At 36.6% G+C, this 26,992-nt stretch overlaps 1 long non-coding RNA gene across 1 annotated transcript in view; it reads left to right on the top strand.

Annotated features, from left to right (window-relative positions):
* LOC309642034 overlaps positions 1 to 26,721 on the top strand; it is a 44,265-nt gene extending 17,544 nt beyond the window's left edge. The window contains exons 2-3 of the long non-coding RNA XR_014252921.1: positions 7,843 to 7,895; positions 22,043 to 26,721. This is a non-coding gene — a long non-coding RNA (uncharacterized lncRNA). The remainder of the gene's footprint in view (positions 1 to 7,842; positions 7,896 to 22,042) is intronic.
* The last annotated feature ends 271 nt before the right edge of the window (positions 26,722 to 26,992 follow it).

The raw sequence follows: 26,992 nt of genomic DNA, 5'->3' as shown, positions 1-26,992 counted from the left end.
TGTCTCTCTCTATATATACCTATATGTCAGCACCTCTCCTTCTGTGACTCTAATCCTCCTACATCCCTCTTTTTTAATTGAGTTGTAATTAACATAAAATAGTTTCAAGTGTATAACATAGAAATTTGGTATTCTTATACATTATCAATATCACCACAGTTAAGACCAGTTAACATTTGTCACTATACAAAATTATTACAATATTATTGACTGTACTTGCAAGTGTGGGTTACATCCCCATGACTTAAGTACCTTACAGCTAGAAGTTTGTACCTCTTAATCCCCTTCACCTATTTCATCCATCCCCTTACCCCAACCCCTCTGGAAACCACCAGTTTGTTTTCTGTATCCATAAATCTGTTTTCATTTTATTATGTTTGTTTTTTTGTTTTGTCTTTTAGATTGCACATATAAGTGAAATCATATGGTATTTGTATTTCTCTGTTGGACTTATTTCACTTAGCGTAATACCCCCTAGGTCCATCCATGTTGTCACAAATGGCAAGATTTCATTCTTTTTCATGACTGAGTAATATCACCTTATGTTTATATATATATATATATATATATATATATATATATATATATATATACACACATATATATATATGTGTGTATATATATATATATATATATATATATATATATATATCACTTCATCTTTATCCATTCATCTATTAGTGGACAATTAGGTTGCTTCCATATCTTGGCTATTGTAAGTAATGCTGCTATGAACATTGGGGTGCATGTACCATTTCAAATTAATGTTCATTTTCTTTGGATAAATACCTAGAAGTAGAATTGATGGATTGTATGGTAGTTCTAATTTTAGTTTTCTGAGGAACCTCCATCCTGTTTTTCATAGTGGCTGCACCAATTTACATTCCCACCAACAGTGTACTAGGGTTCCCTTTTCTCCATGTCCTCACCAACACTTATTGTTTCTTTTCTTTTTGATAATAGCCATTCTGACAGGTATGAGGTGGTATCTCATGGTAGTTTTGACTTACATTTCCCTGATGATTAGAAATTTTGAGCACCTTTTCATGTGCTTATTGGCTATCTGTGTGTCTTCTCTGAAAAATGTCTATTCAGGTCCTCTCCCCACTTTTTGCTGTTTGTTTGTTTTTCTCGATATTGAGTTGTATAAGTTTTTTATATTTTGGATATCACACCCTTATCAGATATATCATTTGCATGTATGCTCAGTAAATTGCCTTTTTATTTTGCTGGTGATTTCCTTCCTATCCAAAAGCTTTTTAGTTTGACACAGTCCCTTTTTTTTTTTTTTATTTTGTTACCCTTACCTGAGTAGACAGATCAAAAAAAAGTACTGCCAAGACCAATGTCGGAGAGCATACTGCCTCTGTTTTCTTTTAGGAGTTTTATGGTTTCAGGTCTTACGTTTAAGTCTTTGATCCATTTTGAGTTTATTTTTGTATATGCTGTAAGAAAGTGGTTCAGTATCATTCTGTGTGTGTGTAGCTATCCTGTTTTGGCAACACTGTAAAAGAGGATGTCTTTTCCCCATTGTATTGTATCAGTATATTCTTGCCTACTTTGTTATAGATTAATTGACCATATGAACATGGGTATATTTCTGGACTCTCTATTCTGTTCCATTGTTTTATGTGTCTGTTCTTGTGCCAATTCCATACTATTTTGATTACTACAGCTTTGTAGCATCGTTTCAAGTCTTGAAGTGTGATACCTTCAGCTTTGTTCTTCCTCAAGATTGTTTTGGCTAGTCAGGGTCTTTTGTGTTTATATATATATTTTAGGATTATTTGTTCTAGTTCTGTGAAAAATAACATTGGCATTTTGATAGGGATTACATTGAATCTATGGATTGCCTTGGGTAGAATGGACATTTTAATAATATTGATTCTTCTAATATCATTAACATGGTATATCTTTACATTTATTTGTGCTGTCTTCAGTTTCTTTCTTCAGTATCTTACAGTTTTCAGAGTATAGGTTTTTCACCTCCTTGGTTAAATTTATTCCTTAGTATTTTATTCTTCTGGATGCCTTTGCAAATGGGGTTTTTCTCTTCATTTCTCTTTCTGATAGTTTGTTATTAGTGTATAGAAATGCAACAGATTTCTTTATATTAATTTCGTATCCTGCAACTTTACTGAATTCATGTATTAGTTCTAATAGTTTTTTGATGGAGTCTTTGGATTTTCTATATATAGTATCATGTCATCTGCAAATAATTACAATTTTACTTTTTCCTTTCCAATTTGGATGCCTTTTATTTCTTACTCTTGCCTGATTGCTGTGGCTAGGACTTCTAATACTATGTGGAATAAAAGTAGTGAAAGTGAGCATTCTTTTCTCATTCCTGATCTTAGAGGAAAATCTTTCAGCTTTTCATGTTGCGTATGATGTTAGCTGTGGGTTTGTCATATATGGCTTTTACTATGTTGAAGTGTATTCCCTCTATACCCATTTTATTGACAGTTTTTATTATAAATGGATGTTGAATTTTTTCAAACACTTTTTCTGTATCTATTAAGATGATATATGGTTTTTATTCTTTGTTTTGTTAATGTGGTGTATCACATTGATTGACTTGACTTATGGATGTTAAACCATTCTTGCATCCCTCAAATGAATCCCCCCATGAATGATCATGGTGTGTGATGCTTTTAATGTACAGTTGAATTCAGTTTGTAATATTTTGTTGAGGATTTTTCATCTATGTTTATCAGAGATATTGGTCTGTAATTTTCTTTTTTGTGGTGTCTTTGGTTTTGGTAGTAGGGTAATGCTGGTTTCAGAAAATGAGTGTGGAAGTGTTCCTTTCTCTTCAATATTTTGAATAATTTGAGAAGGAAAGGCATTAACACCTCTTTAAATGTTTGGTAGATTTCACAGGTGAAGCCATCTGGACCTGGATTTCTGTTTTGGGGGAGTTTTTTTTTTTTTTATTGCTGACTCAATTTCATTACTAGTAATCAGTCTATTCAGATTTTCTATTTCTTCATGATTCAGTCTTAGAATATTGTATGTTTCTGGGAATTTATTCATTTCTTCGGGATGTCTAATTCATTGGCATATAATTTTTCATAGTATTCTCTTATGATCCTTTGTATTTTTGTGGTGTCAGTTGTATTTTCTCCTCTTTAATTCTGGTTTATATTTTGGTGCTCTCTCCTTTTTCCTTGGAGAATCTGACTAAATGTTTATCAATTTTGTTTATCTTTTCTAATAAACAGCTTTCAGTTTCATTGATCCTTTCTATTATTTTTTAGTCTCTATTTCATTTATTTCTGCTCTGATTTTTATTATTTTTTCTGTTTTTTCTGTTCTTCTTTTTCTAGTTCCTTTAGGTGTACGGTTAGAGTGTTTGAAATTTTTCTTGTTTCCTGGGGAAGTTTTTTATTGCTATAAACTTCCCTCTTAAAACTGCTTTTGCTGCATTCCATAGCTTTTGGATTGTTGTGTTTCCATTTTTACTAGTCTTGAGGTATTTTTTTAATTTCCTCTTTGATTTCTTCAGTGACCCATGGTTGTTTATTAGCATATTTTTTAGCCTCCACGTGTTGTGTTTTTTGGAGTTTTTCTTATAGTTCATTTCTAGTCTCATGCCCTTATGGTCAGAAAAGATGCTTGATATGATTTCAACTTTCTTAATTGAGACTTGTTTTGTAGCCTAGCATGTGATCTTTACTGGAGAATATTTCATGTGTAATGGAAAAGAATGTATATTCTCCTGCTTTGGAATGGAATGTTCCATATATATCTACTAAGTTCCTCTGGTCTAATGTGTTGTTTAAGGTCAGTGTTTCCTTATTGATATTCTACCTGGATGAACTACCCCTTGATGTAGATGGGGTATTAAAGTCTCCTACTCTTGTTGTATTATTGTCTGTTTCTCCATTTAATTCTGTTAATATTGCTTTACAAATTTAGGTACTCCTATTTTGGGTACATAAATGTTTATAAATGTTATATCCACTTGTTGGATTGAGCCTTTTATCATTATGTAATGCCCTTCCTTATCTTTTGTTACAGTCTTTCTTTTAAAGTCTATTTTGTCTGATATGAGAGTTGCTACCCCAGCTTTCCTTACTTTTACATACGTATGGATTATCTTTTTCATCCTCACACTTTCAGCCTATGTGTGTCTTTAGATCTTAAGTAAGTCTCTTGTAGGCAGCATGTAGATGAGTCTTGTTTTTTTAGCCATTTAATCACCTTACATCTTTTGATTGGAGTATTTAGTCCATTTACATTTAAAGTAATTACTGATAGGTATATACTTACTGCCATTTGTTAATTGTTTTCTGGCTGTTTTTATATTTCTTCTCTGTTCCTCCCTTCTTCTCTTGGTTTCTTCCATTGTGGTTTGATGGATTCCTTTGATGTTATGTTTAGATTCCTTTCTCTTTATTTTTTGGGTTTCCATTGTAAGTTTTTGGTTTGTGGTTACTATGAGGTTTATATGTTTCAACCTATATATTAGCCATCTATTTTAAGCTGATAGTCGCTTAAGTTCAAAAGCATTCAAAAAACACTACATTTTTTGCTCCCCCCATTAAGACGTATTGTTTTTGACGCCATATTTTACATCTTTTTATTTTGTGTATCCCATAACTACTTACTGGAATGTGTTAATTATACCAATTTTGTCTTTTAATCTTCATTCTAACTTTTTAATTGGCTGAACCACTGCTTTTACTATATATTTGCCTTTACCAGTGAGAATTTTCCTTTCATATATTTTCTTATTCCTAGCTGTGGCTTTTTCTTTTCTTCTTAAAGAGAATTTTTATCATTTCTTGTAAGGTCAGTTTAGTGGTGATAAACTCCTCAGATATTGCTTGTCTGGGAAACTCTTTATCTCTCCTTCAATTCTGAAAAATAACCTTCCATATAGAGTATTCTAGATTGTAAGCTTTTTTTCCCTTTTATCACTTTAAGTAGATCCTGCCACTCCCTTCTGGCCAATAATTTTCTGCTGAAAAATTATCTGATAGTCTTATGAGGTTTCCCTTGCATGTGATTAGTTGTTTTTCTCTTACTGCCTTTAAAATTCTCTCTTTATCTTTACCTTTGCCATATTGATTTTAATATGTCTTGGTGTGGATGTCTTTGGGTTCATTTGCCTGGGACTCTCTATGCTTCCTATACCTGGGTGCCTGTTTCCTTCCCTGAGTTAAGGAAGTTTTCAGCCATTATTTCTTCAAAAAAGTTTTCTGTCCCTTTTCTCTCTTCTTCTGGGACCGTTACAATGTGACTGTTAGTATGCTTGATGTTGTCTTGGAGGTACCTTAAACTCTCCTCTGTTGTTTTTTTTTTTTGAATTCTTTCTTCTCTTTGTTGTTCTGATTGGGTGATTTCTAGTAGTCTATCTTCCACATCATTTTTCCATTCTTTTGCATCATCTAAATCTGCTATTGATTTCCTTTGGTGTATTTGTCATTTCATTTATTGCATTCTTCAGTTCTGATTGGTTCTTTCTTATATTTTCTATGTCTCTGTTGAAGCTCACACTGAGTTCCTCCATTCTTCTCCCAAGTTGGGTGAGCATCCATATGACCACTTCTTTGAACTCTTTATCAGGTAAATCACTTATCTACATTTCATTAGGGTTTTTCTGGGCTTTTATTATGTTTTTTTGCTTGGAACATATTCTTCTGTCTCCTCATGTTGTTTGACTTTGGTTTTTGTTTCTATGAACTAGGTGAAACAGCAACCTCTCCTAGTCTTGAAAGAGTGCCCTTATGTGAGAGTGTCCCCTGTGTAGATTGCTTGCACCTAGCAGCTTTGGCAGGTTGTCTGGAGCTGGAGTGGGTACAGGCCAGAGGCAGTGTGTAGAGAGCACTGGGCCAAAGTGCCTTGATGGGGCAGCTGGGGCTGGAGTGGGCTTGGCCAAGAGCACATTCTTTGATTTGATTCTGTCGCCACTGTTCTGTCTTTTCTAAAATTTTATACAAATGGAATTGTATACCATTTAGTCAGTCTGATGTTAAAGATCATACTCTTTACCTGTACCTATTGCCTCTCATTAAAAAATAGAAAATGATAAAGTGAGGAGGAAGAGAGAAAAATATGGGAGGGGGTAAACTAAGGAATTAGAAGAGCTTTTCTGAATGCCACTTCATTCTAAACGTTCAGAAAAATAAATTACATGAAACTAGCAATCTTCTTGGTACAAAAACTTGTAATGAGTTATGAAATAATAAAAGGAAAATAATATCAAATGAACAAGATGTTATATCTTTTGCTCATTAGTAGTTTAATTTTGGCAAAACCAGTACACCCAAGCCAATGGCACAAGAACAATTAAAATGAAAAATAGCACAGTCAGACAAAATTATTGAAAATGATGAAGTACAAAAGAATTAGTAGGATAGATTTCCTGCAGAGGTGTGTTCTGAGCCAGATTTTGAAAGAAGTGATTGATTACATTGGCAGGAGCAATACTCCAGATGGGAAGGAATATTATGAGCAAAAACCTGGAATCAGGAAATAGTAAACATGAGAAAATATTATTGATTTTCCTATTACTGTATATTTCTTAGCAAAGTCTTGAAATGACACTTAAAGTCTAGCACCAATCACTGCTCTTCCCTGAAAACTTTCCTTTCAGCTTGTCCCAAATTGAATCTCTAATCATTGAAAATGTTTTAGTCTGTGTCTTATAAATTAGCATCCTGCTGTGATTCCCAACAGTTTAGGGCATTCAACTACACTATTCCTGGGTGCAGGAATCATGCATATTTCTTCTGCTGCTCCCAAAAGTCCAGTACATTTTAGGACATATAGCAAGCAACAAATAAGACAAAATTTTGATTTATTAATAAAATCTAAGGACTTCCCTGGCAGTCCAGTGGTTAAGACTCCATGCTTCCACTGCAAGGGGGCTTGGGTGGAGTCTTACTGACTTCTCAAGATTGACTTGAGAAGAAGTCAATCTCTTCTCGGGGAAATAAGATCTCACATGCTGCGTGGTGTGGCCAAAAAAATAAATAAATAAGGGATTTTCCACATCTCACATTTAGTTCAGGGCAATTTCATTCTCTGTTGTGTTCAGAGTTTAATGATTCATTATTACAATGGACTCCCACAAATACAATTAGTAAATGGTATTCTAAGGATTCCATAGAAATGTAAATCACAGGTTCAATATACCTTTGAGTTAAAAACAAGATGTTTTTCTTTATTGTAGCTCTCTTTGCCTTTGATGCAAGATCATTAGTCTCCATTTGGGGATATTTTATTCTACTCAGCATTATTCCCCCACCTAGAACATCTAAAAAATATACCCAGTATCAAATATCTATGTATATTAAAATATTCCTTTGATAAACAGTATTTTCAATCTTCAGACATATGGCATTACACAGACCCCACCTCATTTTTCCTGGAATAACATGTGAATTTCTTTGACCTTATATGACATTACTAAAGTCCTAACATGGTTATCTGAGAAAACCCCTGAAATGGGTCTGGAAGATGATGTTTGCTCTGCATTTTTTGGAAGCAAAGGAAATAGCCTTACTGTCTGTGAATGTTCTCCTCACAATTAATGAGGAATGATTTCAGTGTTCCTGTATCCATGCAACTAAGGATAGCATGGCAGAAACAGCAATCCATACTGACAAAAAAAATCTCACTCAAACATGTAGTTCAAAGCATTTTTTTTCAGCTTCTTCCTGAAAATAAGAAGAAGTTCTACCCTGACTGCCCAAAACAAGGAAATTTTTTTCTTAGACTATTGAGTGCCACATCTTAAGATTCTCTACACTAAGGTCATAATTTTGAATGTCAGATGTTAAAAGGAGCTTAGAGATGCTTTCTCTTCTAATTTACCCTTCTCTTTTACAGATGAAAACTGAAGGAAGGTTCAATCACAAATAGTTATAAAAGGCAAATCCAAGGTAAGAACTGGATTCTGGCTCCTAATTCATTGCTTTTTTCTCTGACCCTATCATTCATCCAATAACCAGCTCCTTATCTGTAGATCATCTTACAACAGTAGAATATTAAACCAGTTTTTCTGGAACAGATTTATTAAGAGCCCCACCTCATCACCATAAACTCAAAGCCTTTTTTTCAAAGTAATGTTTTGGCAGTTGTTGGCATAATAGAGTTAGTAAAACCCAAAGACATAGTTTCAATCCCTGGTTGCATTCCTTACTAGCTGTTTGACCTCAGGCCATCGATTTAACTTTCTACATGCCTAGCATTATGATGAGCACTTTACATGCAATATTATTTCATTTTCATACAAACCCTATTTACGTAGAAGAAAAAGCTTCCACACACAAAGGTGCTATGAAGATAAATTGATAAGATGTATATGATGCAAGTAAGTGGTGCTCAGTATGTGGGTGTTTCTCTTCTTCTCTCAATAATTTACATATAACTTTGCTTGACCTCACTCAGTCAGCAAATATTGAACATCTACTGTGTACCCATTGCTGTGATGGGTACTGTAAATGTTACATGAGCAACGGTTCTTGATCTCAAGAAGCTTATAATATAATTGATAATGTGGACTTAGTATATGAACCAATTAAAGAAGAAATTCATATAAAAATGTAAAGTAATGGTTATAGTTAGTATACATTTAGTAGTTATTACTTATGAGACATTGTTCTAATTCATCTGTTTTAATTTATCTCCACAACACCCCTATGAGATAGATAATAATAGTTCCTATTTTTATGCCCATTATACAGAGAAGACACAAGGAGGTTAATTAAATTAACCAAGGTCATCCAGCCAGTAAGTGGGAAGACAAGATTCAAACTCAGGTAGTCTAGCTCCAGAGGCCTTACATTTAAGTACCACACTTGATATTGAAAATGCAAGCAGAGATCATACAAAGGAGAAAGCAGCTGAAAGAAAATTCATAATGCAACTTGAGTAATCTTTGGATGCCTGGAATATTAAGTGAACTAAGAGCAAGAATTAGGATGTACCACAGAGAAGGAAGAGCATGAAGAAAGGATCAGCAGCAAGAATGCCCAGGGTGAGAAGCTTGGTACTCTTCCATTAACAATGATAATAGTAATATTTTAAGCACTAATTATATGCCAGGAAGTTTGCTAAGTGTTTTCCATGAACTATTTCATTTCATCTATACAATACCTTATAGAGGTAGATATTCTTATTTTCCCAATTGTTATTAGGAACTCAAAGTTCAGAGTGTTGAAGTAACCTCTTTACAGTCAGAGTTGAGACACAACTCTTAATCATTATATCATATTCCAAGAAAATTGACCCACTGGGTGGTTTATTAGCCATAAAATGGAGTATGTAGCACTCAGGAGAAGATAATCACAATCATATCTTTAACCATTTTCATCTAACTTGGAGAGCAAGCTGATTAAACTTAGCCACAGAACATGCACAGACCTGGATTGTCTTCATAGGGAGAAAATTCTAAGGAAAAATGTCAACTTGGAGAGTACTCAGAAGGTATTAACTGGCCTAAAAGACATATATGCAACCTCACAAGTCACAAAGTTACAAAAATGCAGCAGTGTATTACTTCACTTTGGAGCAAATTCAGTTGTCCAGTCTTAATTTCCAATCTTAAGAGCGCAATGTTCTGCCAGCAAATGAAACCTTTCAAAAGGGACCATATATTCTCCTTGACACAACCCAGATATCTTCTGGAGCATATGGGTGGCAGGAATGTTTTAAAATTATTTTGCCAAAGTGCTCAGAGAAGACCTTCTAAAATCATCTCATTCAAAGCACTCTTATTCTCTGTTCCTCCAGCTCTTATTTACTCTGCAATTTCATTTAGTATTTATGAAAAAAATAATATGTAATTTCTCACAAATGCTTTGTGTATGTAGATTGGATCTCAGTAGACTAAGCCCCTTGAAGGTAGAGACTATGCGTGCTAGTCATTTGAGCACAAATGGAACCCTTTCTCCAGGCCAACTTTTACCCATGTCTGGTGTCCTGCTTTTTATGTCTGGTACCCTGGTTTTTGTGGCTGCCACCCAAGGAACACACCTGGATCACCTGGCTCTGGTGGCTAGGAGGACTTTTGTTCCTGGGTCTCGTGGGACTGTAACAATCAGAGAGACAGTTCTCAGCAGTCTACCACCCCCACCCAGGGCACTGGAAAAGAAGCTGATTTGCTTGTCCTGGAGCTTCAGCCTGAGGTGGAGGCTTCACGTCGCACACACTTCTAGAGGCCTATTGAAGTGCTCTCAGGGAACGTAGGCTGGGGGGAACGCTATCTTTGCATTCTCCCTCTGCCTCAATACTGCTTACTGGTATGCCCAGAAAGTAGCTTATACACTTATCTAGAGCCCCAGTTTTTGTGACTGTCATCCAGGGGACACCTCCAGATCGCCTGGCTCTGGTGGCCAGCAGGGCTTTCACTTGCAGTCCCACAGGACTGATATATATTTGTATGCTTTAAAAATACTGCTGCCTGAGGGTCTGGTTTGCAATCAGCCTGAATCTAGGTGCTGATTGTGATCTTCTTCTTTGGGAAACTGACAGGCCTTGGGAGCTATTAAAAATAAAATAGGTGGCTTGGACAATCATAAAAGTTTGAGACACAACCAAGAGTTAGGAGAAGGTTAAATGATAAGTTTCATCTTCTACACAAGGCTACTCTTTCAAGACTGGGAGAGGTGGCTGCTTCATCTAATGCATAGAAATAAACAAGTCAAGCATAATGAGCAAACAGAGGAATATGTTTGAAGCAGAAGAACAAGATAAAATCTCATTTTTAAAAACCTTAATGAAATGGAGATAAGAAATTTATCTGATAAGGAGTTTAAAGTAATGCTCATAAATATGCTCACCAAAGTCAGAAGGAGAATGGATGAACACAGTAAGAACTTCAACCAAGAGACAGAAAATACAAGAAAGTACCAAATAGAAGTCACAGAGCTGAAGAATACAATAACTGAAATGAAAAATATACTGGAGAGGTTCAACGTTACACTAGATGAAGCAGAAGAAAGGATCAGTGAACTCAAAGACAGGGTTGTGGAACTCACTGAATCCGAGCAACAAAAAGAAAAAAAAATTTTTTAAAGTGCAGGTAGCTTAGGGGACTTATGGGACAATATCAAGCATACTAACTTTCATGTTATAGAGGTCCTAGAAGGAGAAGAGATTGAGAAAAGGGCAGAAAACTTATTTGAAGAAATAATGGCTGTAAACTTCCCTTACCTGGGGAAGGAAACAGGCATCAAGATCCAGGAAACCCAGAGAGTTCCAAATAAAAGGAACCCAAAGCCCCCAAAAGGTTCATTTTTTTCAAGACTGTTGCAAAGTCCCTTCCTATGTGGAAATTCTCTGTGTTTAGTGACTTATTTACTTGTTGCTCTTCTGGACATTGACTCTGTTGTTTCTGACAGAATGCAAGATAGTATGGCACAGGGGTTCATAGCTTAAGCTCCAGAGTAAGATCTCTCTGGGTTTGTCCACTTACTAGCTGTGAGATCTTGGGCAAGGAAGGAAAATTACTGTTTTAACTCTCTAAGCCTTTGTTTGCACTACCAAACATTGATAGTTCTTTAGGACTGTGTAGATGATTCAGTGATATAATGCATATGAAGTGTTTAATAGCCTTGTTTAAAAAAGGCTCAAAATATGGTAGCCAGTAATAATCATGGTAGGAGTAGAATATTTCATATAAATTAAAATATAACAATCCTACACTGATCCAAGATATAGACCTAATGTCAATGTTTTGCTCTTCTTGGAGCTTCTGGGGCTGGTGATCCTCTGCATTTAATGACAGCTTTTTAATGAGGAAACGGCCTCTGGGTAGCAGTTCTTTGAAATCATTTACTCACTAGATTTGTTTTTTAGTTACTTTATGTGGACTACTATGCTACTGCATTAGAGTAGTAGGTCTCGAAATCTATTGTGCATATAATCTGGAGAGTGCCTTTAAAAGACAGATTTCAAGGCCTACCCCAGATATTCTAAGTCAGCAGTTCTGAATTTTTGTCCAAGTTTCATGCTGCAAACACTGACTTAGAGATTCTATGTCAATTGTTATTTCATTCTATTTTATTATTAAATTATATTAACCCAAAGTAGTTTTATAATGCACATCAACAGCTATTACAATTTTGTTATTCATTTCTACTGAAATTATCACTGAAATTCTGATACTTAAGCTGTTATTATGAATTCATGTCAGCTCATCATACTTAATTTCTATCTTATTGCTGCAAATGACATTAATTCACAACTCATAGTCATCAATAAGAAGTTTCTAGTCTTCAGAACACCCTAAATCATCTTCAGTATGACTTTAAGCCTATCAGAAATTGTCCTGTTGAAAATCACATCTATAAATCATCACATGGCTTTTTTCATCTTTTTCTTCCAGTTGATAGTGTGGATCATCCCCTTTCTGAAAATCTCTACTGTTTAGTCATACCTCATTTTATTGTGCCTCACTTTATTGAGTTTCAGGATACTGTATTTTTTACAAATTGAAGGTTTGTGGCAACCGTGCATCAAGCTAGTCTATTGGTACCATTTTTCCAATAGCATTTGCTCATTTCATGTCTTTGTACTATTTTTGTAATTTTCATATTTCAAACTTTTTCATTATTATTATTATATTTGTTATAGTGAATTGCGATCAGTGATCTTTGATGTTACTACTTCAGTTCACTGAAGTCTCAGTTGATAGCATTTTTTAACAATAAAGTATTTTTTAATTAAGGTATGTACATTGTTTCTTTAGACATAATGCTATTGCACACTATATAGTATAAAGTGTAGTGTAAACAGAACTTTTATATGCACTGAAAAACCAAAAACTTCAGGCGACTTGCTTTATTGCCTTATTCACTTTGTCTTGATGGTCTGGAACTGAACCCACGATATCTCTAAGATATGCCTGTATTTATTTTAATAGCTAATATGTTTGAGCAGTTACTACTCAGTGCACCTCCTTGGGCGCTTTCCATATATGATGTCATTTAATCTTAGCCCCATATGAAATAGTCCCTGAGTTGTTTCCCTCAGTTGTGGTTAAGAAAATTGAACCAAAATGAGATGAATTTTCCCAAGATCATAAGTAAGTGGTAGAGCCAGTATTTGAGTCCAAGATTGTTTGATTCTAGATCCCGTGCTCCTGGTTTTGACATGATTGGCTTTTGATTCCCTTCTTTTTCCTCTGGCTCCTCCTTCTTGGCTCTTCTTTGTCTTGCAACCTAAATTTAGTTAGTTCCCCAAGGTTTATCTTTAGCTATCTCATCTTTATAATCTAACTCCAACAGATGATCGGTAATCATTTCATGCACATTATCAGGTACACTGCATCTGATCACTTGTAAAACTTTGTGGTCTCTGCTTCTGGAATATCTATTTCACATTTTTCTCTTTTACTTCCCACTACCATGCTAGGTCACATCCTTGTTACCACTCACCCATATTTAAATAGCTTCCTAGTTCCAGTCCTCCAAGCTTCTCCCATTAAACAAAGCCTCACACTGTTACAAGATCACTCTTCATAAAGCTTCCAACCATATCACTCCTCCGTTTAAATAAAAATAAAAAATAAATAAAATTAAAACCTTCTTCAACGATTCTCTATTGTCAAGTGCAATATCAGTTTGCCTTAAAGACCTATAAGGTTCTTCTATCCATCCCCCGTCATTCCTTGTAAAAGTACCTGATTTTCTTTTGAGAGAACACCCATCCCCTATTTTTAGTCATCTGTTTTGCTGAGATTTACTCCACTCCAGTTATAGAATTGGATTCTGAATACCCCATTCCTCTGACGCTCTTATTAGGGTTGGGGAAAACAAAAGAAAGTAAAGCAGAAAGCTCAATCTTGTCAAATCAAAGGGAACCTCGGGACTTTTGCTGCATATGCTGGACTCTCTTTTACTAGGCTTGGTGCTATGATAATATGAGGCTTAGGACTGCTGCAGCCTTTTTATTCCAGTCAAGAGAGCCTGCCTGCAGATAGAGCACACATAGAAAAAGCAGAGCTAGAAAATTAGATCAGTGATGGTGCTGGAGTTCTAGATCAAGCTGAACCTACACCAGAGGATCTCCCCCAGGACCATTCAACCCATTAATTTCCATTTTGGTTTAAGTCGGTTGAGATGGTTTTTTGAACACTTGAAATATTAATATTCCTAACTGACACAAGACTTTACTCAGGAAGGTATCAATTTATCAATCCCTAACCATACCTATGCTCCAGTTACATGTTGGTTCTTCATTCTTTGTCTTGTGTACTTCCAACTTTTTCACTGACCTCCCTTCCTACCTGCACCTCATTCATTCTTCAAGCTCCATCCCAAATTTTATTCTCTTGTAAACTGTCAATAATTTTTTTGCAACCATTTTTGAGCAATTACTCCATGTACTGGACTAGAGGTTTTCCAAACGATTTCACTCAATCTTTAACAAACCAGTGACATTAGTCTTCTTATCCCCACTTTAAAAATAAAGAAATTAGGGCTCAAAGACGCCAACTTATCTACACTTATAAAAGGGAGGCAGTAGATTGTAGCAGTTAAGAGCCCAGCTTCTGGCTTCAAATCTTGGCACTTCCTGTGTGAACTTGAACAAGTTGCCTAACTTCTTCAACCCTCAGTTTTCTCATCTGTAAATTTGATATTATAATAATAATATTTTAGAATTAATAATAGGACTAAAAGAGATAACATGTACAGTGTTTAGCATAGTGCTGCCATGTAGTGAACATTTAATAAATGTTTGATTATTACTATTATTCAGCTAGTAAGTGTTGTAGCAGAAATTAAATCGTAAGTCTGGCTCTTTACTAATCATTATTCTATACTGCTTACCTTTCTTTAAATCCTTTCCTCATCTCCCTTTTCAGAGATGATCTGTATCTCTTTTGTACTTCCTTAATATATTAGTTCTCCCTTTATTATGGTAAGATTCATATTCATATGTTTTTTAACTGGTTAAATCCTTGATTATCTTCTTTTAAACTATAAACATCTTAAAGTAAGGCATATGTTACTTTTGTCCTATGCTTTGCAGCACCTTACACATAAGGTGCTGAGTCAATAGCTTTTTATTGATTTGAACTGTTGGGTGATTATTAGAGAATATCAAACAGCTTCTTCTATGATAAGGAAATTCTAATTTTCTTGGAGGAGAAGACAGTATAAATGGAACATTCGATTATAGTGATACTCTTCTGAATATTTTTTAGTGTTTCAAATGATTACAAAAGACACTAGAGAATAATGGCATTGTCGTGCTCTATGAGAATAATCTCTGAACAAAACCAATCTTAAATAGGAAAATTATTATTAAGGTTAAAGCTACATTAAGTTATTTTTAAAAAGCTAAATGGATTTTGAAGCATCTTTTGATTTCAGTTAGACTCAAGTAATTTTTTTTTAATGAACAATAGATTTTGATAAAGACCCTGCATAAATTCAAAATTAAATTACTTTGATGTCAATGGAACTTTAGCATACACTGAGTATAGAATTAGATTTGAAAAAATATAATGCCTAGTTATAGAAATAGCTTTAAAATTGCACTTTCCGGGCTTCCCTGGTGGCGCAGTGGTTAAAAATCTGCCTGCCAATGCAGGGGACACAGGTTTGAGCCCTGGTCCAGGAAGATCCCACATGCCTCAGAGCAGTTAAGCCCATGCACCACAACTACTGAGCCTGTGCTCTAGAGCCCGCGAGCCACAACTACTGAAGCCCACGTGCCTAGAGCCCGGGCTCTGCAACAAGAGAAGCCACCGCACCGCAATGCAGAGCAGCCCTGCTCACCGCAACTAGAGAAAGCCCGCGCACAGCAATGAAGACCCACTGCAACCAAAAATAAAATAAATAAATAAAAATTTATTTTAAAAAAAATTGCACTTTCCAAGAAAAATATATTGAGCCTCGGATTACACTAGAACTGAAAATGCATGCTGAAATAATTCAAACATATGAACTCTTAAAGTTTTGCAGTTTGTAATAGCATTTCATCTCTCAGACAACCAGGAGAAAAGCAGCTTTTAAGAGGGTCTCTATCTCTTTTCTTTATGCAAGGGCAGTCAGTAATTAAGAAAGCTCCATGAATTCTATTTCTGATCTTCTCCAAATGAGTGACCCCCAAATTCATTAAACACTGTATCACAACCAATTAACACCAGGTTACTTTCAGCATTTCATAGATTAGATCCAAATTTTAAAGTATGTGTAAAACAGAGGGTGAAGGAAATATCATTTTAAAATAACCATAAAACCATCTGTTTTGATTTACTCATGTTGAAGTGACTAATTTTCTCTGAAGATTAAATAAAAGGGTGTGGGAATGATTTGAGAAAGCATACATTCTTAACAATTGATCTTTCTAAATTATGGTTATTTTTCTTCTCAAAGATAATTGGAGCCTTTGAGTTTCCATAGGATAATGGCAGTCACATAAATTTTAATCTGTTTTAAACAACTTTCAAAAACCACACAGATCAACAAGGAAAGCAAACAAAATCACCCATTACCTACTGCCCAGTTAGAAGACAGAAAATACTACAGATTTATTCAGTGTACTGTACACCCAAGTGAGGAATTCAACATCAGAGACGAGCAGCCTTTGTCCTAGAGCTCACAGCTGGAATAAGATTGTAGGGATTGCAGAATGTAGAAGCCACTGCAGCAGGTTTGGGGTTCCAGTCATGCTGGAACATGGGTAACACCAATGAGGACACACCCAGAGGGAGAGTCCTTCCCTCAAGGAGAATTACCCTGCGTTGGTGTGTGGTCTGGTAGATCAGAGCTCTGGCCACTGGGGTGGGGGTGGGAGGTGGGGAGGGTAAAGGAAAGGGGCTAAAAGTGTTTAGGATGACAGAGGGCACCCTTGGGAAGGTTCCACTCCTAGGGAAAAGGGAGGATCTTCAAGTGGTGGTCCTTGTAGGCTTTGTGAAGAGAGGAAGAAAGCAGGCAAAGATAAGGACCCTACTGAAACAAAATAGTATTAAAGAACCAGCAGAAGAGAGATTCCCTCTCCCACAAAGTAGTCACCATTTATTAAAGAAACTGCCCTTTCTTGACAAAACAGAAGAAATTCCTCTTGAACTTAAAAGAAGCCACGGAAGCCCCCTGTAAATACAAAATTAAGACTGTGTTTGCACTTTAAAGTGGCCAGATGGTTTTTTATTATTTTGAGTGAGTGGATGGACTATAATATGCTATGGGGCTAGCCCTGGTCTCATGCATCATCTCACAGAAGGGAATGTTCATCCCCACCAAATATACTTTAAGGAACAATGGAAGACAAAATATAGTTGATTTGCTTCTCAAGAGCTCTACTCATTCAGTGCATCAACTTTCAAAGATTAATTCAATGTAATAAATGTAGTTTGCTGAAAACAAATCAACAATGTTGAAGTTAATAACAGAAAGATTGTCTGTCTTGGCCATTTCTAGATTCGATCCATATTTGTATTTTAACTTCATGATACCAATACAGAGATACTTGTTCACAAAAGTAGAATGGACAAAATTGTCTTTAAAAATGTCATTGTTGGCTAGCTCAGAATAATATCACTTCACATATATTACCCTGCCAACCTTCATTCCTCAAATGCCGATTTTAATTTATTCTCAATTAAATTATATAAATCCTTTTAGTTCAATTTAAATTAGCTTTGTTGTGTTATTAAAATCTGCATTACACTGATATTTGATCCAGTTGTTACTGAAATCACAATGAGAATATTTGCTCATCGTTTATTTACTACCCTACTTGCTGTTAATTATAAGCTGCCCAGTACATCAGCTCCTAAAATGCATGTGATACAGATTCCTATAATGCAGGAACTTGAACATCGCAATAGCGCTGGCAGTTCTGACCTTGTGATGACTCTGTATGCTTGCCTCTGATTCAACTATCACAAGCCTTTTTCCTACAACAAGCCTTAAAATCTTTTGACCTTCTCTCAGCATAAATGAAAACACCAAGGTAATTTTGAGCCCTGAAACTTTATCAGAGTGTTCAGTTATAAAGTAGTCACCCAAAAGATCCAGAATGTATATTTTTATTTATATGTGTGTATTAGATTAACCTATGACCTTCATGTCCCCAGTTTGAAAAACCCTCCTTATTAGAAAGACATGATGTGTTAGGAAGAAGAGAACATTATAATCTAGAATTAGTTATAGCAAATTGCCTAAACTCTCTGTACCTACGCAATGGATGAAATGATACACTTTGTACCTTACCAAGATAAGATTATCAAGAAGAGCGATGCCTTGAAACGAAATGACATAAAAATTCAAAGAAATGCTTTGTGAATTTAAATGTAAATAATGTAATAATGCAAGCTGTATTAACTGATGTCTGAGATTTTGTTGAGAATCAGATTCTGGTTTTCTTTAATGTTCTATCATGAAGCAAGACTTATTCAATCTAAAATAATTAGAGTCATTTGAGGAGAAGAAAATTTTTACCTAGTGCATCATCTTGGTTCAAAGATATCTTGAATAGGCAGCATATGTAAATTATTCATGGAGATACTCTATTAGTCCACTAAAATTTCCATTGATGAGCACTTTTTATTTCCTTCAACTGCTTAAAAATTGCTTAGGTGCTTCATTTCCAACTAGAAATGCAAGAAAATTTTCTCAGAGTAGCATATATTTTCCTGCGTTTAAATCAAAAAGCCTCATATTCAGTTGTAATTCTATGTAAGGGAAAGGAGATCATCTTTGTAGTTGCTTCAAGTCCTATAATTTTGATTCTTTTTGTCCAGAAGATCATTCCATGTCTTCTTAGTCTTATAATATTTGGTCAGTTCAAACCTTTTTAGTTGTGAAGATAAAAGATTTGTACTTTATCTGCAAGTCAAAACAACAATGAGGTATAACCTCACTCCTGTCATAATGGCTGTCATCAAAAAGACCACAAATAACAAATGTTGGAAAGGTGTGGAGAAAAGGGAACACTTGCACACTGTTGGTGGGAGTGTAAATTAGTGCAGCCACTATGGAAAACAGTATGAACGTTCCTCAAAAAACTAAAAATAGAACTACCATATGACCCAGTAATTCAACTCCTGGGTGTATATTCAGAAAAAACAAAAACACTAATTCAAAAAGATACACGTACCCCAATGTTCATAGCAGCACTATTTACAATAGCCAAGACATGGAAGGAGCCCAAGTGCCCATCAAGAGATGATGGTATTAAGAAGATGTAGTATATGTAAAACATGGAGTATTACTCAATCATAAAAAGCATGTAATTCTGCCATTTGCAGCAATGTGGATGGACCTAGAAAATATTATGCTTAGTGAAATAGACAAAGACCAATATTATATGATATCACTTATATGTGGAATCTAATAATACAAATGAATGTGTGTGTAAAATAGAAACAGATTCACAAATATGGAAAACAAACTTGTGATTACAAAAGGGGAGAGGGAGGTGGGGAGGGACAAATTAGGGGTATGTGGTTGACAGATACAAATTACTATGTATACAATAGATAAGCAACAAGGATATACTGTATAGCACAGGGAATGGTAGCCATTATCTTGTAGTAACTTATAATGGAGTATAATCTGCAAAAATACTGAATCACTATGCTGTACACCTGACACTAATATAATATTGTGAATCAACTATATTTCAATAAAAATTAATTTATTAAAAGTCTTATACATTAATTTAATTTGTCCTCTCCATAGTAAGTCTTACGAAGTTTACTCCAAAGCATATTTCAGTTTCCAAGCTTCCCAAAGGAAAAGTGAAATATGAAATTCATCCTAAAACAAAGAAGAAAATTATCCCATCTATTTTGATTAATATATTAAAAATTTTTTAAGCAAATAAGAAATCTGATCTTTCTATCACAGTATAACAGGAAAGAGAATGTCATTTTGTTCATAATTCTTTCATCCTATTGAACATCAATTATATCTTAAAACATATAATAAATAGTAGAATGTGAATTAAATATATTTGTGCCATATGGAAAGAGGGAAACATAATTTCTCTCGACAGCCTAGGGAAACTTTCAGTGGCAATGTGGTTGTAATAGAGAAAAGCAATGCCAAATTATTTGATCTCTTAGTGAAGAGTTCTATTGTGCTTCTGTGAAAGTATTTGTGGTTAGGTGAAATAATATAGAAGAAAAATTTGAAAGATGAACACAGATCATGAAAAGCTGATTTTTAAAATATTTTCTACCTCCTCTTCCTACACCATAATTGAAGAAAACTTTTCTTTCCCCAAGGCCTCCTATGCTAGGTCATATAGCCATACATTCCTATGTTATGCTTTGGATAAGAGTAAGTATTTTTTTCCCCTGAATCTCCCTTCTGAACTCTCTCATTTAATATATTGAGGTTTTGGCTCTGCTTTTCTAAAATATCATAAACTTAAAAAATTTTTTATTAACTCTAGATAGCACGTACCAAAGATGAGAACATAGGATTGAATTCATTCTTGGCCATTAACTAGCTGGGTGGGCTCAGACCTCAGTCTCCTCATCTGCCAAGTATAAATATTAATACCTTGTCTTCATAAAGCCAGGCAGCTGTGCCAGATCACCTCCCAACTTCTTTCTAACTTTCTAAGTTATTTTTCCCTCTAGTTTATGGATTCTCTATGATGCTAAGTCTAAGATATTTCCCGACTGCATTAAACTGGTTATGCCAACTTTTGATGGGCACATTTACCACACTTTTTGTGGAGTGGGGTTGAGGGTTAATCCTTTTCTAGTATAAACCCTTCCAGATTCTCCTTTTGGTTAGATCTTTGCATGCATGTTTAATTCAGCTAATTCAGTGCTTTGGCTGTCTAAGTCTTGAGCTTCCCTAAAGGAATGTTCTATAAAAGATAATTATTTGTATCATTGCATGAAAATAATATATGCAATATAATAGCTGTAATTAGTGTTCATGGCTCCAAATTACAAGGAATAGAATACCTTCCTGAACTATTCTAAAATTTTTATTAGTGCTAAAAGGGATGGTGCTGGGGGTACATAAAACCAAAGAAATACATCCACTAAGTAAGCGATGGTAGAATCAATTGAATCACCATTAAATGCAGCAGATCAAAGTAGTTTATTCCCATACCTCTTATTCTTTATGTGTATAGATTGGGGAAATTCACTTAGGAATTATATGAAGTTAGGAAAATGTTTTTGAGATGCACTCTTAGCCATGAGATTATGTTTTCCATGAAGAGGTGTCTTATCAGAGAACTAGATGAGTCAGAAAAGAAAACATCAAATAGATCACTGTTGATTTTCTTGCTGGGCTGATACACCACAAAATACCCTGCAGTGCTTTCATTTAGTTAAATGACCACCATGTCAATTCTGGTCTTCCATTCAGATAAATGTATCTTTTCTAAGACTTCCATTTTGTGTATATACCTGAGAAGCTTCTGAGCTGCTGGGATTTTATCTGAACTCTTTAGGCCTGTGGTGATGAATCTCTCTCTCTCTCTCTCCCACACCGCCCGGGCCCCCATTCACAGTACCCTTAGCCATTAGCATTATTATGTCTGTCTTCTTCCTTTCTACCACTTTATTTTTATTTCTCAATTTCTATTCTACTCTGTCTCAGAAACCTCCAACTCAAACCTTTAAAAACAGTGCATATTTTCTGTGTTCAACCATAGTGCCTATATTGACTCTTCTTGCTGTCTTCTTCCCTACCCCAGACAGCAAGACTTCATTTAAGTTAATGAAGCTTCTGGTTCCAGGCAGAACAGGGAAGAAGATGACTCTCATTTTTCCCAGCTCCAGGTCTAGCTCCACCTCTTCCAGTGCAAGTGGCCCGCTAGCCAAACGGAAACCCCACTTACACTTGGGTGTTCATGTAGCTCTGGCTCCGGAGAGGCCTTCCTGTGAGGCATCGCCGCATCCATCCCCACTGGAAGAACTCCAGGCATGCAGTCTTTTCGCTCTGCTTTTATTGCATTCCTCAGCAAAGTGTACTCACCATTCTTGGGTCCTAGTCCCTCAACTCCTGACTGCTTCCTGATAAAATTTGATAAACCTAATTACTTCTAAGGTTTTAGTAATTGATAATGACTTGATTATTCATCTTTTACATTTTAATAGTAACCTGCACTTCTTGGCCCTGAAGATGATGGCCCACCATCAAAGCAACAGGAAGGGCACTGAGGTGATAATGATGATGAGATGAGCAATGGCATGTGCACATGGGAAGGTGTTCATAGAAGGCTTCTTAAAACGTAAGTCCCAAAAAAAAAAAAAAAAGTAAGTCCCGTTGGAATGTATGAACTGCATTATCCTTGTACAGAGAAGGTTTTATATAATATTGCTGATGGTACTATACACTTGCATATTTGAGAAGTATTATTGATAAAATATATCGTTATAAGAATGTGAATAATAGACAACTTGTTAATACCGGAGACACCTAGATAAAACATCATCTTTATTACTATGCATTACTAAACTTTTTATCAAAAAGAAAACAGAGCAATTGAGGCAAATAATAAGTTTGACTTTTCTCTGAATGGGCCTAAGGAGAAAAGAAGATAATTAGGTGTAGTCAAACATCATCCCTAATTCATGGCTCCCCTCCTGATACTATAGGCTTGGGGAATAGAGATCAAGAAGGAGTTTCTCTTGCCGTCACTGAAAAGTGATCACTAATGGTGGAAGTTTCAGACACTGTGATAGACTATGCAGGAAAAATCAGGGGTTAGCAGAGTCCTTTAGGCATCCTAAAGACAGGTCATCTAATCACCAGTGTGCCGGCGGATGGTCACAGTGAGCCACATTTTTCCAGGTAGCTGAGTTCTGATGGAAGAGGAGATGGTAGACACAGCCTTGCTGCAGGCCAACTGAGGAAAGGGACCGTTGTCTCCTGTGGCTGTAAAATATGGACACCACAAGGTGGCTTCCTCTCCCTGAGAGATTTAAGCAGGGATGCACAGCACTGGAGTGTTATGTTTAGGAAGCGTGAAGAAGAACCTTCTCTTCCAGAATGCCACAGAGATGAACACATCTGAACTAGCTGTTAGAGAAGAAAAGGAGGAGTCAAAGGTCTTTGAAGACTTAGACCCTGATGCACCACAGTCCCTGTGCTGAGAGAGTAGGTCTCAGCCCCGTGGCTTCTGGAAGTGACCTAAAGAGGCAGACAGGAGTTGCTTCCTGACATGCATCAGAAGAGGCTGCAAGCAGCATCTCTATTACACAGCTTTGGAATTTTTCCAAGCTCTCCTGGGGTTTGCAATTTCTAGTGTGAAGATCAGTAATTTAGTTAGATATCATGGGGCTTCTCATCACACAAACTTCCTAGTTTCCATGCATTGTCACTTATTCCAAAGACTTAATTGACCACCCACAGTTGTTTTCCCTCTAAAATTTTTGCCTTCTGCCCTCTGGAACCTTTGCTGCTTTGTAAACAAACTCTCCTAAATCCCCAATCTCTCCATAGATTGATGTTGTGTGAAATACTCTACAGGAAAAATCTGACAGATAAATGTATTAGTCAGAGTTCCCCAGAGAAGGAGAACCAATAGGATGTGTAGATAGAGATTTATTATAAGGAATTGGCTCATGCAATGATGGAGGCTGACCAGTCCAAAATCTGTAGTCTGGGCTGACAGGCAGGAGACCCAGGAGAGCCAGTGGTTCAGGACATCCAAAGGTTTCTGCTGGAGAATTCACTCTTGCTTGGGGAGGCTGGTCTTTTTGTTCTATTCAAGCTTTTAACTGATTGGATGAGGCCCACTCCCATTATGGAGGGCAATTTTCTTATTCATAGTTAACCGATTTAAATGTTAGTCTCAACCAAAAACACTCTCCAAGTTGACACACAAAATTAACCATCATAATGAAGAAAAAGAATAAATAGTTGTTTTTTAAAAATATCTCCTTCCATTTTTCTTCTCTCTTTCCCTTCATGGGACCTGGCTTTCCCACAATGAAACTACTCTTCTTGAACCTTCTATGGAGACAAGCCATCCTCCCATACACCATGGCCATGGGACTCAGAACAATGCTGTCATTCTCTTAGCCACCCAGTGTCACTTCCAGATCCTTTTTCTCCCCCTTTCTGCAGAAAGCCATCTTCCTTCAAGCCTGTGCTTATAGGTTATGTCTGCTGTCATGCCACTGTCAATTTCCTGCTGATCAATCCCTTACATTCATCAAGGGTTCTCGCACCAAACTCACAGTATTTCCTCTTCAACTCAGTTCTACCACTGAGTTGACCTCAGTGCCCACGGTGCTGACTCATCCTTAAATGAAGAGTTTCTTCACCACTTTGCCACCCTTGAGAACTCCACGCCTCTTCAGCTGTCCAATCTACATCCTAGGCCTGACCTTCCCATCGAGGCTTTCAACTGAATTCATTCTCTTTCCTTCATCTCCATTCCCCACATCATAGAAGCCACTTTCTACTGTCAAGTGAAAGCACCCAATGGGAAGGACACTCAGGTAAAGAGTCTGAAGCAGGTGGGCAATAGAACAGAGCAAGAATGGAGTAAGCAAGAAATTTTCTACAAATGGGACTAGAGTTACCCTCTGGCCAATCTTCTACTCACCAATCAGTTCTCCTCACTCCCTCCAAAACACTGATCCAATGTTGTTTTTCCCTATACAAAATACTTTAGTTGTTTAGTAGATAAGTCCTAAATTCTTACCATGGCATACAAGGGGCTTCATGATCAAAATTCTTCCTAAGTCTTCAACATTCAGTGCCTACATACATACTCTGCTGTGTATTTAGTGACAGACTTTCAGGTCCCATAATTAAACTGTGCTTCCTCAGACCTCATTCCTTTGCACATTATTTTCTGTGTCTGGAAACTCTTCTGTATGTATACTGCTGTTTACCTAGCAAACTCCTGCTTATCCTTTAAAAACTAAGGCAAAGTGCTCTTTGTTGGATAAAACAAAAGGGCTCTTTCCTGAGCCCCTCCCTCTCAAGCAGGGTCATCTCTTTCATAATTCCCTCTAGGTGCTACCCTTCCCAGCATAGTTCCTATCACTATATTGCAATTACTTGTTTGTCTATGTATCAGTTCTCTTTCCCATTCTGAGTTTCTTGAGGGCAAGGTCTGTGTACCATTCAATCCTCAGCACCTCACATAGTGAATGAGTATAAGTCTACTAAAGTCTACTTAGAGCAAGCTGACCACCAACATGGCCAGGAGACTCAGAGGCTCCCTGACCATTGATAGAAGTTATTCTAGGACTTTTTGCCCTGTTCCTTCTTACTCTGGTCTGTTGTCTTTCTGGCCTCTAACGTCTTTTGATCCATCTCTCCTCTCCCACTCTGTGTTTTCCCTCTGGACAGGACAACAGAACTTAGATCTTTAAGCTGCTTAGGGCAGCAATTCTACACCTCTGTGTCCCACATGTGTTGAGTCATAGAACAAAAACAAAAAGAGAGGACAGGGTAGAGTTACAGTGACCTTGCCTGGAATTCAAAATTAAGACCATATGCACAGTATGCACGAATCTCAAAAATCATAACACTGAGGCATGCAGCCAGACACACACAAAGATGTACATACATAAATTAGTCAATGCTGTTAGAAGTTGGGATAGTGGTTCTTTAGAGGCAGAGTGAGTCGAAAGGAACATAGGGAGGGGGGTCACTGGGGTGCTTGTAATACTCTGTTTCTTGATCTGCGGGTTCATTTTGTGAACATTTATCTGTACTCTTATGTTCTGTGTGCTTTTCTGTATTATACAATACACAATGCAGAATGTAATGTTAAAAAATTAATACCACAATGGGAAATCATTTTATTCCCAGGAGAATAGGAAAAAATTTTAAAGTCTCACAATGCAAATTTTTATCAAGAATGTGCAAAAATGAGAACTCATTGTTTTTAGAAGTGTAAAGTGGCAAAAGATCTTTGGAAAACAATTTAGCATTATCTTGTAAAGCTGGACATGGGCATATCTTACAACTCGGTAATTCCATTCCTAAGCCAGAGAAATTCTTGCTTATCTGTATCAGAAAGCATGTAGAAAAATATGCATAGAAGCATTGTTCATGAATAAAAACATAAAGAAAAGAGAAAAAAGACAAAAAAGAAACAGTTGGAATGACCCACTATCAGGGAAATGAATAATAAATGGCAGCATATTCACACTACAGGGCAGTGAAAATAAAAGAATACAAGTATTCACATCAAAAGAGACGATTTTAGAAACAAAATGGTAAATGAAAAATAGTCTCAAGAGATTATATGCAATCCAATGTTCATAAAACTAGCAAAATAAGATATACAGATGTGATAAAGCCATAAAAGAAAGCAAAAGCACAGTAAGCACACAGTCTAGGAGAGCGATTACCTCTGGGATGAAGGAGGGAGATGCAATTGAGGAGGGGCATCAGGGAGCGTCACTGGCACTGGCGTTGTCCCAGGTCAGGGAGTGGGTTACTCTTGTGCTGTGTAACTTGCATATTATCTATATTGCATTATCTATATTCATGTGGATGCACAGATATTAACCAGCCAAAAATTTATCTGCGAGTTCCTATTCAGTATGAGTGCATGATCTTACCTGATCTCCTTTATAAACCCTCGTTGAAGGAAAAGCTGATAATAATAACAAAGGCTTTTCTTCTAAAGCACCAAGCGGAAAAAGAAAAGCCATTAGCTAACAGGGCTGTCTAGCTGTTTCTGAGAGACAGAGAGTGGCTGGAGGGGGTTGCTGAGGGAGCCCAGCAGAGGAAGCGGTAGACAGAATGCGTGGAGGAAGGCGCAAAGCTGAGGAGGGACGGAGCGCCACGGAGCCCACAGGGAGCTTAGCCCCAGGCAACGTGGACACTGACCGCGAGCCCACAGGGAGCTTAGCCCCAGGCAACGTGGACACTGACCGCGGGAGCCAGAAGTGGAGGGCGAGGCAGGGAGCTTCTTTGAACATCTCCGTGTATCCAAAGTCTGATCCACTCCACGCCCCTCCCCCGACCCGCGTAGAAAATTACCGCCTGGAAAAGTCACGCCCTCTTGGTAAACGCAGCTTCTTTCAGGGGGAGCTGGGACCTCCATCTCCCGAGTCTTTCTGAGATTCTGC

The sequence above is a fragment of the Balaenoptera physalus genome (genome assembly GCF_965194825.1).
Source record: "Balaenoptera physalus genome assembly, chromosome: 13".
NCBI classification, from domain to species: Eukaryota; Metazoa; Chordata; class Mammalia; order Artiodactyla; family Balaenopteridae; genus Balaenoptera; species Balaenoptera physalus.
The sequence above is the reverse complement of the archived record's forward strand: the minus strand, read 5'-3'. Positions and strand labels throughout refer to the sequence as shown.